Here is a 17,860-nt window from a genome sequence, read left to right as displayed (position 1 = left end):
ATTGGACCCCCGTAAATTTTTTGCCATATTTTATAATCTCTTTTGGACCGCCTATATTTATATTCTCTGATATTTTAAGGCCCAATGGACCCGAAATTTTAAACCCAACAGACCCAGTTTTTATGTTTTGGGTTTAGTTTGCCAGCCATAGTTTAAACTAGGTATCTTTCATATTTGCATAGATAGTCCAAACTAAGGTAAAATGACAAAAATACCCTCGTGTGCTTGGCACATGCCTGGGGTTAACGGCAACAATTTAACGTCTGTCACAAAATTGGACTATCCGTGAAAAACGTGCATATTTATGGACTATTCAATTGAGAAAAATCAAGTTTGAACTATCCATGTGTTTTCCTGCAAACTTCACGGACTATCCGTGTAATTTTGTCTTAAATCTCAACTGTTACATCAACGTCAGATCTACTATGATTCTAGTGGTAGCATATGCAATCAGTGAATTACACGATTCAGTTAAAAATTATTATGAAGTATTAACTAGTCATACTACTAAATAGTGTAAATTTTATTTGAATGACAAAATATTTTTAATGACACCTGTTATCTTCTTTTTTTACAAAAATTAAATTATTGATGATTTAAATTTCAACAATTAAATTTATAATACAAATTTTTTTATATTATTATTATTATTATTATTATTATTATTATTATTATTATTATTATTATTATTATTATTATTATTATTATTATTATTATTATTATTATTATAATAAAAAACTTAAAAGTTTTAAAACTTACAAAAAATTAGTGGGAAGCCTAGAGACAATCTGGGCCCCCACACCTCTAGCAATAGCAAAACCTATCCTAGTAAAAATATGAGCAGCAGCACCGACACTAATATCTTGCGCCATCGAACTCTTCTGAACCCGCTTTAGCAAAGAAACAGCCTCCTTCTCTAATTCCCCCAGGGAAGAAAATGAGAAAGGAATGAAACCATAACCAATCGCCTGACAGCTAAATTCGTACTTTACCCGCTTCCGACGAGCCGCATCAACCACAGCACGTCCAGGGACAAAGTCCGAAAGCCCAGACTGCGTCAAAGGAGAAGACCCTGTCAAGTCAACACAAACATCGCGACCACAATCCCAGGAATAAAGTAACACATCTGCAGGTCTGAGGGCCCTGTCGTTCCCTCCAGACAACCCAATGTCAACCTCCTTTCTCGCTGAAATCCCAGAGCGATAACAAACATCAACAAGGGAATCCTGAACAATATTATGTCGATGCTTAATACCCACCATACCAGCACAAGACACGGCGTGATCCCCGAAAATATCCCCAGTAAAAACCCTTGAACAGGCAGAGCATGCTGTCGAGATAGAGAACAATGAAACACCTAACCGGTAGCACAACACACATCGGTAAGTCTTTGCGTTCATCGTCTGACCCAACCCCAAAATAGGGACTGCCCTTAGCCAAGCAGATGTGTGATCACCCTCCTGTGATTTCCATAAGGCCGATTGTCGGGGAGATAACGAAAAAGTGGATTCTGCAGAAGCAGTAACCTTTGTGAAATAAACATCTGCCAATTTCTTCATGAGTATTGGGGCAGCGACCTCACTCGGATTACCTAAAATATCAAACCCAACCGTATTATTAAACAGACCCAATGCATCTTCAAAAGCACGACCAAGACCAACAATACCCGTATGACGTAAGAGCTTGGTCTGCAACCTAGCAGACTGTAATCGAGAAGCCAGAAAAGCATAATGACGAACATCTCCCGCAGAATAAACACCAAGCCCTCCAAATGCAAATGGCAAGGTGGCAAGCCGCCACTGCCAATCACCAAACCCAGGTCCTGAAGCAGTAACAATACGCTCCAAGGAAGATCGAAGGGCTCTATCGAAAGCGCGTTGAGCTGCCTCAAATATACTAGGAGGACAAGTACGCAAGGTAAAGTAGAGTTTAGAAACTCCCGTACATGCCCTAAGCAACAACAACTCACACTGAGGATCATCAAGCTTAGCAACCTTATCCATAAGCGTAATGGACTTGGTCACCCTTTGCATCACCAGTTCACTACTAAAACCAAGATCGGAAGTTGCGGGGGCCCCTAGCAACTTAACACCATTTAAAGGCCGAGCAATATTAGGAGGAAAGACACCTACTTGCCTGCTGCGAGGGTCCTCCGTAGGCCAGAAAATTTCTGTTTTTTCAACGTTGAGATGTAGCCCAAAACGAGGCCCATCCTCCATAATCAAATGCAAAACCTTCCCCACCACCAAAGTGTCCCCAATAATAGTGCCATCATCCAAATACCACGCCTGAAGACAAACCTCAAAATTATCTCTGATTTTAGAAACCAAGGGTTGTAAGACCAAAGCAAAAAGCAGCGGACCAAGGGGATCACCCTGTTGCACCCCCTGAGAAGACCATAAGGTGTGGTTCCCATAATACAATCTGGCTGGATTAGAGTAGCAAAATTCAACCCACTGAGAAATGCTCGGACAAAGGAGGCGAACTTCACGTAACATGATCGTACGATCAACTAGATTGAAGGCATTTTGAAAATCAACTAATAACATAGAGAGGCCAATATCAGAGCGACGATCCTCAATCAACCGATTCACAGCATGAAGAATTGCCTCACCACCTGAAGAAACACCAACACCAAATTGAAGACCATCGAAGTAACTTCCCAAATACTGGCCAACCATAGCAGCGCCAACCTTCGAAACAAGACGTCGCCAAACAGTACCCACAGCTATAGGACGAAGACCACCGCCGGGCTTGACAAGCGGTGTGAGGGGAGCACTAGCTATATACTCTCCTAATTCCATAGGGCACCTACCAGCTAGAAAGAGATTAACGACCCCGGTAATAGAGTCAACCAACTCATCCGAGACTGCCACAGCAGCACCACCCAAGCAATCCATAAGGTGTTGTGCACGTAAACCATCCCTACCACATGAAGTGCCCCGAGGAAAACTTTTAATCTGGCCCAAAATAACAGCAGAAGTCGTAACGAGGTGAAGGTGATCAACCGTCATATCAGGCAAGGATGGAGCTATAGAAGAAGGGTGCTTAGACAGCAAGTCCGCCAGTGTGGCGTCATTATAAAGAGCAAAGCCTGATGAAGAAAGAACACGAGCTGCAGCAGTGTAATGGCCATCACAAATCTTCCTACGACACTGCTTAATATTACGCTCTTCCAAATCATGGACCTCATCATCAACCACTGACAACATAGGAGAATCCTCAGCCAAATACTCCCTCACAAGCTGTAAACATCCACCCGCTGTCCCCCAAGAGCAAATAGCACGGAAAATATTCTCTTCCTGATGCCGACGCTTTATCGAAGACCTAGACTCACGACTACTCCGTGGCCGAAAGGTTTTAAGGGTACAAAGCGGTAACACCAACAAAGAGACCCAACTAGAAATGTCATCAGGCTTAGAGATCACCTTATCAAGAGCACCTTTCAAAACCCGAGAAAACCCCAAACGACACTTGGGAGGGATAGACTTAACCGTGCAAAACCCCTTAGAGAACAACCGATCAAGGAGAGCCACGTCAAAACCATCGTAATGATCACGCACCGAACCATCCTCAATACAAAGTCAAGCAGGAGAAGAGGGAGCTAGTGGCTTGGAAAAATTATGAAGCACAAAACGAACAACACCATTTCCCTCATCGGGGGGCGGCACATCCGGGCCCCTACCATGACGGCACTTAGCACGTACCGTGTGTGTTTTGTAGCAAACACCACATAACCAAATACCCATACGCCTAAAAGTAACATCAGCCTCAGTATAAACACCCAAATTAGAAGTAAGAGAATGTCGAGTGATATCCCGCGCATCGATACCACAATGACGATCACTAAGATGCTTGATAAGAGAACTTCTAACTAGCCCATTTCCACTCCCATTTTGACAGCCATTAAGACCCACAAAGGGACAATGAAACTTCACAGCGACATGCGACATAGCTACACACAACCTTTAGTAGAAGCGCATAGCTAAAATGACAGATGCAAAATCCCCATACACCAATATAATTATAATCAAGAAGCCAAGGAAAAACTCACTGGGGACTTTTAACAAACACCTGGTGGACACCCCAATAACTATTCTAAATAAATACAGTATGGAGATTAAGCACCCCAATCTCATTCTGTCTGTGTATCATCATGTTAAAAATCACACTCTCCATTTTCATTCTATTCCCCAATGTATTAGCTCTTCTTAATAATACCACATAAGAATCAAATATCAAAGGCAGTAGCAGCATAGGAGATGAACTTCAAGTTTTTTAGATCCATGACACAGATTCATCATTTCAATCATTATCATTATCATTAACCTAAAATATAAGAAAGTTTTAAAACCAAATACCACCACCGCTGTGTGTTGCGAAATCGAGTCACCACCGCTGTTGTCTTCACCAAATCGAGTCACCACCACCGCTGCCGTAAACACCAAATTGAGTCACCATCGCTGCCGAATTTGACTTTTGCAGATCTGTTCTCCGATGACAACAATTCGGAGCAACATTAACATCTTCAGAACTAGCTGGAATCTGCAAATCCGTTCGTTCTCTTCAACAACCGTAACCTGGAATCTGCAGATCAGATCTGTTCACCAACGTAAGCGATGTTCTTTCTTTATTTTCTTCTCCGGTGAACTCACCAACACCAGTTCCGGCGACTTCCAATTGCGGATGCGTTTTTCCGGCTAACAAGGGATTCAAACTTCTTTTTGGATCTGGTAACTCTGACTCCAATTTAGCATCGGAGTAGTGAGTAGATGAAGACGAAGGGATGATGGTGAGGAACAACCATGTTTGATCGGGGTTTATTAACAGTCACGGCGGTCGAAAGCGGTTGGAGATGTAGTGACCCGAACTTTTCCATGTTTATATATATTAATTGAGATTGATATTTACATGATTAAATGTTTCCAACATGTTAAGCAATCAAACTTGTTAAGACTTGATTAATTGAAATATGTTTCATATAGACAATTGACCACCCAAGTTGATCGGTGATTCACGAACGTTAAAACTTGTAAAAACTATATGATGACATATATATGGATATATATATATATATATAGTTAACATGATACTATGATAAGAAAACATATCATAAAGTATATTAACAATGAACTACATATGTAAAAACAAGACTACTAACTTAATGATTTTTAAACGAGACATATATGTAACGATTATCGTTGTAAAGACATTTAATGTATATATATCATATTAAGAGATATTCATACATGATAATATCATGATAATATAATAATTTAAAATCTCATTTGATATTATAAACATTGGGTTAACAACATTTAACAAGATCGTTAACCTAAAGGTTTCAAAACAACACTTACATGTAACGACTAACGATGACTTAACGACTCAGTTAAAATGTATATACATGTAGTGTTTTAATATGTATTTATACACTTTTGAAAGACTTCAATACACTTATCAAAATACTTCTACTTAACAAAAATGCTTACAATTACATCCTCGTTCAGTTTCATCAACAATTCTACTCGTATGCACCCGTATTCGTACTCGTACAATACACAGCTTTTAGATGTATGTACTATTGGTATATACACTCTAATGATCAGCTCTTAGCAGCCCATGTGAGTCACCTAACACATGTGGGAACCATCATTTGGCAACTAGCATGAAATATCTCATAAAATTACAAAAATATGAGTAATCATTCATGACTTATTTACATGAAAACAAAATTACATATCCTTTATATCTAATCCATACACCAACGACCAAAAACACCTACAAACACTTTCATTCTTCAATTTTCTTCATCTAATTGATCTCTCTCAAGTTCTATCTTCAAGTTCTAAGTGTTCTTCATAAATTCCAAAAGTTCTAGTTTCATAAAATCAAGAATACTTTCAAGTTTGCTAGCTCACTTCCAATCTTGTAAGGTGATCATCCAACCTCAAGAAATCTTTGTTTCTTACAGTAGGTTATCATTCTAATACAAGGTAATAATCATATTCAAACTTTGGTTCAATTTCTATAACTATAACAATCTTATTTCAAGTGATGATCTTACTTGAACTTGTTTTCGTGTCATGATTCTGCTTCAAGAACTTCGAGCCATCCAAGGATCCATTGAAGCTAGATCCATTTTTCTCTTTTCCAGTAGGTTTATCCAAGGAACTTAAGGTAGTAATGATGTTCATAACATCATTCGATTCATACATATAAAGCTATCTTATTCGAAGGTTTAAACTTGTAATCACTAGAACATTGTTTAGTTAATTCTAAACTTGTTCGCAAACAAAAGTTAATCCTTCTAACTTGACTTTTAAAATCAACTAAACACATGTTCTATATCTATATGATATGCTAACTTAATGATTTAAAACCTGGAAACACGAAAAACACCGTAAAACCGGATTTACGCCGTCGTAGTAACACCGCGGGCTGTTTTGGGTTAGTTAATTAAAAACTATGATAAACTTTGATTTAAAAGTTGTTATTCTGAGAAAATGATTTTTATTATGAACATGAAACTATATCCAAAAATTATGGTTAAACTCAAAGTGGAAGTATGTTTTCTAAAATGGTCATCTAGACGTCGTTCTTTCGACTGAAATGACTACCTTTACAAAAACGACTTGTAACTTATTTTTCCGACTATAAACCTATAATTTTTCTGTTTAGATTCATAAAATAGAGTTCAATATGAAACCATAGCAATTTGATTCACTCAAAACGGATTTAAAATGAAGAAGTTATGGGTAAAACAAGATTGGATAATTTTTCTCATTTTAGCTACGTGAAAATTGGTAACAAATCTATTCCAACCATAACTTAATCAACTTGTATTGTATATTATGTAATCTTGAGATACCATAGACACGTATACAATGTTTCAACCTATCATGTCAACACATCTATATATATTTCGGAACAACCACAGACACTCTATATGTGAATGTTGGAGTTAGCTATACAGGGTTGAGGTTGATTCCAAAATATATATAGTTTGAGTTGTGATCAATACTGAGATACGTATACACTGGGTCGTGGATTGATTCAAGATAATATTTATCGATTTATTTCTGTACATCTAACTGTGGACAACTAGTTATAGGTTACTAACGAGGACAGCTGACTTAATAAACTTAAAACATCAAAATATATTAAAAGTGTTGTAAATATATTTTGAACATACTTTAATATATATGTATATATTGTTATAGGTTCGTGAATCAACAGTGGCCAAGTCTTACTTCCCGACGAAGTAAAAATCTGTGAAAGTGAGTTATAGTCCCACTTTTAAAATCTAATATTTTTGGGATGAGAATACATACAGGTTTTATAAATGATTTACAAAATAGACACAAGTACGTGAAACTACATTCTATGGTTGAATTATCGAAATCGAATATGCCCCTTTTTATTAAGTCTGGTAATCTAAGAATTAGGGAACAGACACCCTAATTGACGCGAATCCTAAAGATAGATCTATCGGGCCCAACAAGCCCCATCCAAAGTACCGGATGTTTTAGTACTTCGAAATTTATATCATATCCGAAGGGTGTCCCGGAATGATGGGGATATTCTTATATATGCATCTTGTTAATGTCGGTTACCAGGTGTTCACCATATGAATGATTTTTATCTCTATGTATGGGATGTGTATTGAAATATGAAATCTTGTGGTCTATTATTATGATTTGATATATATAGGTTAAACCTATAACTCACCAACATTTTTGTTGACGTTTTAAGCATGTTTATTCTCAGGTGATTATTAAGAGCTTCCGCTATTGCATACTAAAATAAGGACAAGATTTGGAGTCCATGCTTGTATGATATTGTGTAAAAACTGCATTCAAAAAACTTATTTTGTTGTAACATATTTGTATTGTAAACCATTATGTAATGGTCGTGTGTAAACAGGATATTTTAGATTATCATTATTTGATAATCTACGTAAAGCTTTTTAAACCTTTATTGATGAAATAAAGGTTATGGTTTGTTTTAAAATGAATGCAGTCTTTGAAAAACGTCTCATATAGAGGTCAAAACCTCGCAACGAAATCAATTAATATGGAACGTTTTTAATCAATAAGAACGGGACATTTCAGTTGGTATCCGAGCGTTGGTCTTAGAGAACCAGAAAATTTGCATTAGTGTGTCTTATCGAGTTTGTTAGGATGCATTAGTGAGTCTGGACTTCGACCGTGTTTACTTGAAAAAAATGATTGCTTAACAAATTTTGTTGGAAACTATATATTTTTAACATGTGAATATTATGTGATATATTAATCTCTTAACGCGTTTGATATTATGTGATAGATGTCTACCTCTAGAACAAGTCCCATTGACTCACCTAATAATAATGAAGAGTCAAATGTAAATTGGAATGATTCATGGACTGATTCACAAGTTCCCGAAGAGGAACCGGAAGAAGAGTCGGAACCGGAAGAAGAATCGGAACCGGATGAAGAAATAGAACCGGTGGGGGAAATAATAAAACGGTTAAGTAAAAGAAAATCCTCAACCAACCGACCAAGGCTAATTATGGTCAATGGTGTTTCCGCCAAGGAAGCAAAATATTGGGAGGATTATCAATTCTCCGATGAATCGGATTCCGACGAGAATTCCGATGATGTTATAGAAATTACCCCAACTGAATTTAAAAAGGCAAAAGAAAATAATAAGGGAAAGGGCATAAAAATAGAGAAATCTAATTCCAACCCCGATGAACTTTATATGTATCGTCAACCCCCGAAGTCCTTAAGATGTAACAATGACCCGGGAACCTCTAAACCACCAGGTTTTTCTAAACCAATGTGGAAAATAACGGCTCGTATTAGGGGAACATCATATATCCCTAGAAACTTGGCAAAACGAACCAAAACCGAAGAAGAAGAAACAAGCGAGTCGGAATAAGATAGTTGTATTCGTGTGGTGTAATATATGTAATATAGTGTGCTTATGCTTTATGATATATGTAAAAATTGCTTGTATTAATAAGTATCTTTTTTATGAATCTAACTCTTGTCTATTTTACAGTATAAAAACACAAAATGGATAGACAACCCAATATTTTAAGAGACCTACCCGGAGACATGATTGATGAAATCTTGTCTAGAGTTGGTCAGAATTCTTCGGCACAACTATTTAAGGCGAGATCAGTTTGTAAGACATTCGAAGAACGTTCCAAGAATGCCTTGGTTTATAAAAGGCTTTCGTTCGAAAGATGGGGTATATCACATTGGGAAATCCATAAGTTACGATGTGTTTACTTTGACGCATATATTGCGGGGAACCCAAATGCTATTTTACGCAATGGGTTAAGAAATTATTTTGACTCAATATATCCGAATATTGGACTTCGTGATTTAGAAAAAGCGGCTAACATGCAACATAAAGAAGCATGTTATGCTTACGGATTAGTAATGTTCGCTTCTCACCAAAGTGAGAACAAGAACATCGGGCTACAACTATTAAACAAAACGTTCCCACAAGTGACGGAGTCGGTAATTGGGGTAAGAAATGAGGTTTTTAGATTGTTACGGGACTGTTGGACATTACGTAACCCTCGTCCCTTTGACAACGTTACAACACGCTGTCTTATCAATGACCATAATGGTTATGTTCCACAAGACCAAGGATGGGAAGTAGTCCTAGTAAAACCAGAATGCATGACTTGTTTCTGGACGTATGAATTACGTGTCTTTATTGCCTTTGCTGAACGACTTGTGTACTAGCTAGAATTATCTTCACAACTATCTTGTATCAAAGTTATTGTGTGCTATATTTCATGCTTTATGTAAAATAAGCGGTATTGTAAGTTTGTAAAATATTGTATAAAAGTTTGAACGCGAAATATTATTATAATCAGTTTTTCATATAGAATTGTAGTAGTTGAATTGTATATTAGCTACTAAGTATGAACTTAACGGGTACGTACTACCCGAATTTAAACTTATAAAACGCTAATATGAAGAAAAAGCTTTTATAAATGAGTTCATATTATGCTACGAAATCATATTAACTACTCTTAATATTCTGTATGATTAACTTGTTCCATTTGACAATTTTGAAGGAAATGGCACCGACTACTCGACACACCGTGAATATGAATGAAGAGGAATTCCGTACTTTTCTAGCTTCAAACATAGCTGCAGTACAGGCTGCGCTACATACCAACAATAACCTTGGATCTAGCAGTACAGGAAATCGTGTAGGATGCACCTACAAAGAATTCACTGCCTGCAAACCTTTGGAATTTGATGGAACCGAAGGACCGATCGGATTGAAACGGTGGACCGAGAAGGTCGAATCGGTGTTTGCCATAAGTAAGTGTACTGAAGAGGACAAAGTAAAGTACGCTACGCATACCTTCACAGGTTCTGCGTTAACATGGTGGAATACCTATCTAGAGCAAGTGGGACAAGACGATGCGTACGCACTACCGTGGTCAGCATTCAAGCACTTGATGAACGAGAAATACCGTCCCAGAACCGAGGTCAATAAGCTCAAGACAGAACTTAGAGGGTTACGAACCCAAGGATTTGATATTACCACGTACGAAAGACGATTCACAGAATTGTGCCTATTGTGTCCTGGAGCATTCGAAGATGAGGAAGAGAAGATCGACGCGTTTGTGAAAGGATTACCGGAAAGAATCCAAGAAGATATAAGTTCACACGAGCCCGCCTCCATACAACAGGCATGTAGAATGGCTCACAAACTAGTGAACCAGATTGAAGAAAGAATTAAAGAACAGACTGCTGAAGAGGCCAATGTGAAGCAAGTCAAAAGAAAGTGGGAGGAAAACGGTGATAAGAATCACCAATACAACAACAACAACAACAATTACAACAATAATCGCAACAATTATCCCAACAATCGCAACATCAATCGCAACTACAACAAACGGCCCAACAACAACAACAACAACAACAACAACAACAACAACAACAATCATCCTAACAACAATAATAACCGCAACAACAACAACAATCAGAAGCAGCTATGCCAAAGGTGTGAAAAGTATCACTCGGGGTTCTGCACCAAATTTTGCAACAAGTGTAAAAGAAATGGTCATAGCGCGGCGAAGTGTGAGGTCTACGGACCAGGGGTTAATAGAACGAAAGGAACAAATGGTGTCGGAACGAGTAATGGCGGAGCAAGTAGTGTCGGAGCAAGTTATGCCAATGTAGTTTGTTATAAATGTGGAAAACCAGGCCACATTATTAGAAATTGCCCGAACCAGGAGAACACGAATGGACAAGGCCGTGGAAGAGTTTTCAATATTAATGCGGTAGAGGCACAGGAAGACCCGGAGCTTGTTACGGGTACGTTTCTTATTGACAATAAATCTGCTTACGTTTTATTTGATTCGGGTGCGGATAGAAGCTATATGAGTAGAGATTTTTGTGCTAAATTAAGTTGTCCATTGACGCCTTTGGATAGTAAATTTTTACTCGAATTAGCAAATGGTAAATTAATTTCAGCAGATAATATATGTCGGAATCGAGAAATTAAACTGGTTAGCGAAACATTTAAGATTGATTTGATACCAGTAGAGTTAGGGAGTTTTGATGTGATAATCGGTATGGACTGGTTGAAAGAAGTGAAAGCGGAGATCGTTTGTTACAAAAATGCAATTCGCATTATACGAGAAAAAGGAAAACCCTTAATGGTGTACGGAGAAAAGGGCAACACGAAGCTACATCTTATTAGTAATTTGAAGGCACAAAAACTAATAAGAAAAGGTTGCTATGCTGTTCTAGCACACGTCGAGAAAGTACAAACTGAAGAAAAGAGCATCAATGATGTTCCCATTGCAAAAGAATTTCCCGATGTATTTCCGAAAGAATTACCGGGATTACCCCCACATCGATCCGTTGAATTTCAAATAGATCTTGTACCAGGAGCTGCACCAATAGCTCGTGCTCCTTACAGACTCGCACCCAGCGAGATGAAAGAACTGCAAAGCCAATTACAAGAACTTTTAGAGCGTGGTTTCATTCGACCAAGCACATCACCGTGGGGAGCTCCTGTTTTGTTTGTCAAGAAGAAAGATGGTACATTCAGGTTGTGTATCGACTACCGAGAGTTGAACAAACTTACCATCAAGAACCGCTACCCACTACCGAGAATCGATGACTTATTTGATCAACTACAAGGCTCGTCTGTTTATTCAAAGATTGACTTACGTTCCGGGTATCATCAAATGCGGGTGAAAGAAGATGATATTCCAAAGACTGCTTTCAGAACACGTTACGGTCATTACGAGTTTATGGTCATGCCGTTTGGTTTAACTAATGCACCAGCTGTGTTCATGGACCTTATGAACCGAGTGTGTGGACCATACCTTGACAAGTTTGTCATTGTTTTTATTGATGACATACTTATTTACTCAAAGAATGACCAAGAACACGGTGAACTTTTGAGAAAGGTGTTAGAAGTATTGAGGAAGGAAGAATTGTACGCTAAGTTTTCAAAGTGTGCATTTTGGTTGGAATAAGTTCAATTCCTCGGTCACATAGTGAACAAAGAAGGTATTAAGGTGGATCCGGCAAAGATAGAAACTGTTGAAAAGTGGGAAACCCCGAAAACTCCGAAACACATACGCCAGTTTTTAGGACTAGCTGGTTACTACAGAAGGTTCATCCAAGACTTTTCCAGAATAGCAAAACCCTTGACTGCATTAACGCATAAAGGGAAGAAATTTGAATGGAATGATGAACAAGAGAAAGCGTTTCAGTTATTGAAGAAAAAGCTAACTACGGCACCTATATTGTCATTGCCTGAAGGGAATGATGATTTTGTGATTTATTGTGATGCATCAAAGCAAGGTCTCGGTTGTGTATTAATGCAACGAACGAAGGTGATTGCTTATGCGTCTAGACAATTGAAGATTCACGAACAAAATTATACGACGCATGATTTGGAATTAGGCGCGGTTGTTTTTGCATTAAAGACTTGGAGGCACTACTTATATGGGGTCAAAAGTATTATATATACCGACCACAAAAGTCTTCAACACATATTTAATCAGAAACAACTGAATATGAGGCAGCGTAGGTGGATTGAATTATTGAATGATTACGACTTTGAGATTCGTTACCACCCGGGGAAGGCAAATGTGGTAGCCGATGCCTTGAGCAGGAAGGACAGAGAACCCATTCGAGTAAAATCTATGAATATAATGATTCATAATAACATTACTACTCAAATAAAGGAGGCGCAACAAGGAGTTTTAAAAGAGGGAAATTTAAAGGATGAAATACCCAAAGGATCGGAGAAGCATCTTAATATTCGGGAAGACGAAACCCGGTATAGGGCTGAAAGGATTTGGGTACCAAAATTTGGAGATATGAGAGAAATGGTACTTAGAGAAGCTCATAAAACCAGATACTCAATACATCCTGGAACGGGAAAGATGTACAAGGATCTCAAGAAACATTTTTGGTGGCCGGGTATGAAAGCCGATGTTGCTAAATATGTAGGAGAATGTTTGACGTGTTCTAAGGTCAAAGCTGAGCATCAGAAACCATCAGGTCTACTTCAACAACCCGAAATCCCGGAATGGAAATGGGAAAACATTACCATGGATTTCATCACTAAATTGCCAAGGACTGCAAGTGGTTTTGATACTATTTGGGTAATAGTTGATCGTCTCACCAAATCAGCACACTTCCTGCCAATAAGAGAAGATGATAAGATGGAGAAGTTAGCACGACTGTATTTGAAGGAAGTCGTCTCCAGACATGGAATACCAATCTCTATTATCTCTGATAGGGATGGCAGATTTATTTCAAGATTCTGGCAGACATTGCAGCAAGCATTAGGAACTCGTCTAGACATGAGTACTGCCTATCATCCACAAACTGATGGGCAGAGCGAAAGGACGATACAAACGCTTGAAGACATGCTACGAGCATGTGTTATTGATTTCGGAAACAGTTGGGATCGACATCTACCGTTAGCAGAATTTTCCTACAACAACAGCTACCATTCAAGCATTGAGATGGCGCCGTTTGAAGCACTTTATGGTAGAAAGTGCAGGTCTCCGATTTGTTGGAGTGAAGTGGGGGATAGACAGATTACGGGTCCGGAGATTATACAAGAAACTACCGAGAAGATCATCCAAATTCAACAACGGTTGAAAACCGCCCAAAGTCGACAAAAGAGCTACGCTGACATTAAAAGAAAAGATATAGAATTTGAAATTGGAGAGATGGTCATGCTTAAAGTTGCACCTTGGAAAGGCGTTGTTCGATTTGGTAAACGAGGGAAATTAAATCCAAGGTATATTGGACCATTCAAGATTATTGATCGTGTCGGACCAGTAGCTTACCGACTAGAGTTACCTCAACAACTCGCGGCTGTACATAACACTTTCCACGTCTCGAATTTAAAGAAATGTTTTGCTAAAGAAGATCTCACTATTCCGTTAGATGAAATCCAAATCAACGAAAAACTTCAATTCATCGAAGAACCCGTCGAAATAATGGATCGTGAGGTTAAAAGACTTAAGCAAAACAAGATACCAATTGTTAAGGTTCGATGGAATGCTCGTAGAGGACCCGAGTTCACCTGGGAGCGTGAAGATCAGATGAAGAAGAAATACCCGCATCTATTTCCAGAAGATTCGTCAACACCTTCAACAGCTTAAAATTTCGAGACGAAATTTATTTAACGGGTAGGTACTGTAGTGACCCGAACTTTTCCATGTTTATATATATTAATTGAGATTGATATTTACATGATTAAATGTTTCCAACATGTTAAGCAATCAAACTTGTTAAGACTTGATTAATTGAAATATGTTTCATATAGACAATTGACCACCCAAGTTGATCGGTGATTCACGAACGTTAAAACTTGTAAAAACTATATGATGACATATATATGGATATATATATATATAGTTAACATGATACTATGATAAGAAAACATATCATAAAGTATATTAACAATGAACTACATATGTAAAAACAAGACTACTAACTTAATGATTTTTAAACGAGACATATATGTAACGATTATCGTTGTAAAGACATTTAATGTATATATATCATATTAAGAGATATTCATACATGATAATATCATGATAATATAATAATTTAAAATCTCATTTGATATTATAAACATTGGGTTAACAACATTTAACAAGATCGTTAACCTAAAGGTTTCAAAACAACACTTACATGTAACGACTAACGATGACTTAACGACTCAGTTAAAATGTATATACATGTAGTGTTTTAATATGTATTTATACACTTTTGAAAGACTTCAATACACTTATCAAAATACTTCTACTTAACAAAAATGCTTACAATTACATCCTCGTTCAGTTTCATCAACAATTCTACTTGTATGCACCCGTATTCGTACTCGTACAATACACAGCTTTTAGATGTATGTACTATTGGTATATACACTCTAATGATCAGCTCTTAGCAGCCCATGTGAGTCACCTAACACATGTGGGAACCATCATTTGGCAACTAGCATGAAATATCTCATAAAATTACAAAAATATGAGTAATCATTCATGACTTATTTACATGAAAACAAAATTACATATCCTTTATATCTAATCCATACACCAACGACCAAAAACACCTACAAACACTTTCATTCTTCAATTTTCTTCATCTAATTGATCTCTCTCAAGTTCTATCTTCAAGTTCTAAGTGTTCTTCATAAATTCCAAAAGTTCTAGTTTCATAAAATCAAGAATACTTTCAAGTTTGCTAGCTCACTTCCAATCTTGTAAGGTGATCATCCAACCTCAAGAAATCTTTGTTTCTTACAGTAGATTATCATTCTAATACAAGGTAATAATCATATTCAAACTTGGTTCAATTTCTATAACTATAACAATCTTATTTCAAGTGATGATCTTACTTGAACTTGTTTTCGTGTCATGATTCTGCTTCAAGAACTTCGAGCCATCCAAGGATCCATTGAAGCTAGATCCATTTTTCTCTTTTCCAGTAGGTTTATTCAAGGAACTTAAGGTAGTAATGATGTTCATAACATCATTCGATTCATACATATAAAGCTATCTTATTCGAAGGTTTAAACTTGTAATCACTAGAACATAGTTTAGTTAATTCTAAACTTGTTCGCAAACAAAAGTTAATCCTTCTAACTTGACTTTTAAAATCAACTAAACACATGTTCTATATCTATATGATATGCTAACTTAATGATTTAAAACCTGGAAACACGAAAAACACCGTAAAACCGGATTTACGCCGTCGTAGTAACACCGCGGGCTGTTTTGGGTTAGTTAATTAAAAACTATGATAAACTTTGATTTAAAAGTTGTTATTCTGAGAAAATGATTTTTATTATGAACATGAAACTATATCCAAAAATTATGGTTAAACTCAAAGTGGAAGTATGTTTTCTAAAATGGTCATCTAGACGTCGTTTTTTCGACTGAAATGACTACCTTTACAAAAACGACTTGTAACTTATTTTTCCGACTATAAACCTATAATTTTTCTGTTTAGATTCATAAAATAGAGTTCAATATGAAACCATAGCAATTTGATTCACTCAAAACGGATTTAAAATGAAGAAGTTATGGGTAAAACAAGATTGGATAATTTTTCTCATTTTAGCTACGTGAAAATTGGTAACAAATCTATTCCAACCATAACTTAATCAACTTGTATTGTATATTATGTAATCTTGAGATACCATAGACACGTATACAATGTTTCGACCTATCATGTCGACACATCTATATATATTTCGGAACAACCATAGACACTCTATATGTGAATGTTGGAGTAAGCTATACAGGGTTGAGGTTGATTCCAAAATATATATAGTTTGAGTTGTGATCAATACTGAGATACGTATACACTGGGTCGTGGATTGATTCAAGATAATATTTATCGATTTATTTCTGTACATCTAACTGTGGACAACTAGTTATAGGTTACTAACGAGGACAGCTGACTTAATAAACTTAAAACATCAAAATATATTAAAAGTGTTGTAAATATATTTTGAACATACTTTAATATATATGTATATATTGTTATAGGTTCGTGAATCAACAGTGGCCAAGTCTTACTTCCCGACGAAGTAAAAATCTGTGAAAGTGAGTTATAGTCCCACTTTTAAAATCTAATATTTTTGGGATGAGAATACATACAGGTTTTATAAATGATTTACAAAATAGACACAAGTACGTGAAACTACATTCTATGGTTGAATTATCGAAATCGAATATGCCCCTTTTTATTAAGTCTGGTAATCTAAGAATTAGGGAACAGACACCCTAATTGACGCGAATCCTAAAGATAGATCTATCGGGCCCAACAAGCCCCATCCAAAGTACCGGATGTTTTAGTACTTCGAAATTTATATCATATCCGAAGGGTGTCCCGGAATGATGGGGATATTCTTATATATGCATCTTGTTAATGTCGGTTACCAGGTGTTCACCATATGAATGATTTTTATCTCTATGTATGGGATGTGTATTGAAATATGAAATCTTGTGGTCTATTATTATGATTTGATATATATAGGTTAAACCTATAACTCACCAACATTTTTGTTGACGTTTTAAGCATGTTTATTCTCAGGTGATTATTAAGAGCTTCCGCTGTTGCATACTAAAATAAGGACAAGATTTGGAGTCCATGCTTGTATGATATTGTGTAAAAACTGCATTCAAGAAACTTATTTTGTTGTAACATATTTGTATTGTAAACCATTATGTAATGGTCGTGTGTAAACAGGATATTTTAGATTATCATTATTTGATAATCTACGTAAAGCTTTTTAAACCTTTATTGATGAAATAAAGGTTATGGTTTGTTTTAAAATGAATGCA

Source organism: Rutidosis leptorrhynchoides, chromosome 8 (assembly GCF_046630445.1).
Source record: "Rutidosis leptorrhynchoides isolate AG116_Rl617_1_P2 chromosome 8, CSIRO_AGI_Rlap_v1, whole genome shotgun sequence".
Classification (NCBI taxonomy): Eukaryota; Viridiplantae; Streptophyta; class Magnoliopsida; order Asterales; family Asteraceae; genus Rutidosis; species Rutidosis leptorrhynchoides.
The sequence above is the reverse complement of the archived record's forward strand: the minus strand, read 5'-3'. Positions refer to the sequence as shown.